Genomic DNA, 4025 nt, shown 5'->3' on the forward strand with positions numbered 1-4025 from the left:
TGGGCATCTTTAAAGTCTGGCTGAGTCTCCCCTCTACTCTGAGGCCATGGCTCGGTGTTAGCCAGCGCTCGATGGTGGCAGTTTTGGGACTGGGCTCAATGCCAGACACCCTGTGGTCAGTGTTTGCTATTCTAACTTTGTAATGTGGTTTGCAGACCTTAAATTGAGGTCAACATCAAATCATTATTAAACAAATATAACCACAAGGTGGCAACCAGTGAGTAACTTTAGGGTGGCTAGAACTGACAGTGAGGAGCTGGTTTCCTACAAACATCAGGAAAAACATAGAGGGGAACAAAAAATAAAAAAAAATGGCTGTGGAAGCTTGCCTTCAAATCTGGCTTAAGGGGGATTTAAGTACTAAGTCCAGGTGGGACCAAGAGTGATTCACAGAGATATGGGAGCCATTACCGCACAATCAAGTTGTAGGTTACCAGATTTCATGAGGACACTCTACAAATAATAGTAAGTAGATCTTGGAAAATTCCATTCAGTCCTGCTAGAAAAATCTATACAATATAGTAGAATGACTCAATAAAAACCCTCTTTGTCAACTAAACCAAAACAAAAATGAAATGAAAGAACTTGACAGTTTTATTAGGTTCCCACAATGTCAACTTCGATTTTGTTGACCTTTCCCAACTCATTCATTTACTAGAATTCTTCAATGGAATTACAACCATACTACAGTTAATCTGTGTGTGGGGGCACCTCTCTCATTCACATTGAATAAGCAATTCTTTGACTTAACTAATAATATTTTGAAAATAGCTAAGTATGAAACATGTTTGCAAAATTCAATTTATTGGAAAAGAGATCTTCAAATTGCCAAACTGCTGCTGATAACAGAACATCTGTTTTTCGATAAAATGTTGAGAAATTCATAACAAACCTTGCATGCCCTTTTCTTGAATGAGTCATCTGTACATATATACACATAAGGTTGTATTTTATTTTGTAAATAGCTTTATTTTTGTACACATATTTAAAAAAAATGCTGGATAGTTCATGTCCAGTAAAATGCATTTACTGGTGCAGTCCCAAAATTGGATTCCCTCAATTTATCTGTACACTACCTTCCCAAAGATGTCCCACTGTTAAATGGCAAGTTGAATAACAATGTGACAGAAGTTATGCCAACAGTCCTCAGGTTTGATACAGACGCTCTATTTTCTTTTTCGTTTTAAACAATCTATCCAAGCTTCCACAACCAAGAAAACATCAAATGTTTTAGGTGAGGGAGGAGTTGAGACAATATCTAAACACACTAAATACTATTAATTGTAATACAATGACAAATCTTTTTTCTTCAATTTTATATCTTAAACTTTTCATTTTCAGATTAATACAATGTAACACTCCAGCATTTTACCTTCAGAATAACTACAAGAATTTTATATGGTGTTGGTGACATGCTTTTTTTTGTCAAGCAGTTAACCAAACATGCCAGAAAACACAACAAAAGTAAAATTTAAAATGCCAATTACAAGATAATGTAACTTTTTTTTAAAATAAAACATGATATTTATAATTGAGTCACTAAGGGCATTGGTGCTCAGATTATGCTGCCCACTAGTTTCACCAAATCAGCTTAGACAAAATCATCCTCCACTTAAAAACCTATTCAAGAGACATTTTATCCCAATACAATATCCTGCAAGGAATAACACCTCTAGATTTCTGCTATGTTTTTCAAATGTATGGCTTGGAACCATTTTGTTGCAGTACAGTATTGTTTTAAATGTAAGACATATGGCAATAGGCACAGGAAGAAATTACATTCAAATTATTCAGGTGTCCAATACCCTAAACTCAACATAATTTGCTACAATGGAAACTAACATCAATCTCAATCTATCAAAGCAGACCCTTATCAAATATGTGAAACAATCAACAGAAGGCTGATTTCAAAGTATCATGGCCAAGATGGACCTATTTTTGAAATGGTGATCCAGTCTGAAGTAGTCAATCTGTTCCCGTGCGACAATAAGATTACAGGTTAATACAATGTGGTTTCTACGCCTTACCAAATCAATCCATGAAGCAGTCCGCTTGCTTAACTAGAAGAAAAAATCTAGACAATTTTGTATAATTTACACTAAGCAAATATCTCCTGGAAATTTTAGGTAGACAACCTGCTTAATAGTCACATTTTCATGCACAGAAAAAGCTCCAGTGAGGCCCTGAAAACAAAGACCAAATTCACCAATTAAACAACTTTAATTGGAAAGTCCATATTCGCTCAGAAATGTTTAAAAAAAATCTTTGTATTCTTTTATTTTGTTGTAGATTACTAAACAACTTAAAATTTGCCTTTTTCGCTCACTTTTCCTAATGCATTTGTTCACGAGGTTAGGCTAAGTATATGGAATGCAGCTAGAAAATGCGCGAAAAAGGCTTCAAAGAATGTTCTAACTCGAAAATATTAATGTTTTCTAAGCAAGAGAACTGAAGTTTGGTATGCCAATATCACTTATCAAGAGGACAAGGGCATTGTTTATCAAATGCAAGACAAATTTAAAGAAACCATGGTTTTCTTTAAAAACATGCAACCCTAATGTAGCCATTTATGGTTGAGACGTCAGATAGAATATTGAAGTTTAGAAATCTATTTTTTCATTAAATTAGGTCCAGCTTGCAGCTAAAGGACAAAAGCCATATAATATTATTGGAAAAGTAAATGGAGAACCATCTCCCTGAATATTGAATTCATCAACTTCACCTGTAATTTATTCAGTCTGTTGATTTTGATGAAACCGCAAAAACCAGCATTGTTACATTTACAAACATTTGAATTATAACTTGGTATTTTAAGTTGCACTTTAAATCCCAGCTGTCCCAGAAATTGACACAACATACTAAAATGGTTTATTAGGCTATATCAACATATCTATATAGATATACATATATATCTATGTAGATACATGGACACAATTATGTAAACACAGACAGGCTATTGGCAACCACTATACTAAGTTATGTAAATACAAGTAAACATGTTCAAATGTGTGATACTAAGTTTTTAAACCAAACCATCTTTGCACCAACACACATTTATATTAATGACACATAAAAAAAAATAAAAACTTTATTACAAAAATAAGTTACACTCGCCTCCAGCTTACAGTATAAAACAATTTTATTTGCAGGAATGCAAAATGATTGTTTGTCATGAGCATTTTAAACATATGCCATTTATTTTCCTGGTTAAAATGTGTATTTACTGGGGAAACTAGTGTGTATAAAACCTTATTAGGCAATAATAGATCTGGTTTCATTGTGGTGCCTATTGAGTATGTAGATTAACTGCAGTATCCCTTAGGGAGCATTGGGAGGGGCAAATGAGGCAGAAGACAAAGTTTCCACGCTCATTTTTTGTTAAGGATGTTTCAATAAAGGACATTTAACCACTGAACACTCACGGTTTATCAAGGTGCTTCAAAAATTAAAAACATACCACAAAATGATTGTACCCTACTCTACAGGTTATCATGATCTGCATAAGAAATGGAATGCTGAACACTTTAGTGATCAGCAGTAAGAATGCACTAATGAAAACATATCTTATATTTTACCTAAAAAGCTAAACTACAGCCATATGCCATTATCTATGAATTATGAAAAACTTCAAATATCCAAATGTCAGGCTCCACTGTACAATTGTCAGTTTAAGTCTGACCTTTATAAAAGGGACACTGCAGTATTTAGTACAAGTTGCCGATGCACTTTTTGAACATCTGATGTTTTACAAAAGTAACATCTTGCTAAACTATTATACATCCAAATAACTACAATATCTGAAGAAGCAAGGCTGCCTTTTCAGCCACAAAATACGACAAAAGCAAGGCCAGTTAATAAGACTATGAGGAAGTTATGTGAGCCTCTGAAACTAAAGGCAACTAAGAGTGTTTCATTTGGTATATTTAATAGTAATTTCCTCATAGAACATAAAACAAGCCCTGCTTTTATCTACAAAGATTTTCTATGTACAGTACAGTAAGGGTATAGTTCAATCCTCTGCTACT

At 33.9% G+C, this 4025-nt stretch overlaps 1 protein-coding gene across 19 annotated transcripts in view; it reads right to left on the reverse strand.

The window, feature by feature from the left end:
- Positions 1-948: 948 nt before the first annotated feature.
- The window catches only part of SYNCRIP (synaptotagmin binding cytoplasmic RNA interacting protein), a 509168-nt gene continuing 506091 nt past the window's right edge, over positions 949-4025 (reverse strand). For all 19 annotated transcript variants that reach the window (XM_085611064.1, XM_085611075.1, XM_085611073.1 and 16 more), the window contains one exon: positions 949-4025. This exon is cut by the window's right edge. The gene's annotated coding sequence lies outside the window, so the exon portion shown is untranslated.

This window comes from Triturus cristatus, chromosome 6 (genome assembly GCF_964204655.1).
Source record: "Triturus cristatus chromosome 6, aTriCri1.1, whole genome shotgun sequence".
Taxonomy (NCBI): domain Eukaryota; kingdom Metazoa; phylum Chordata; class Amphibia; order Caudata; family Salamandridae; genus Triturus; species Triturus cristatus.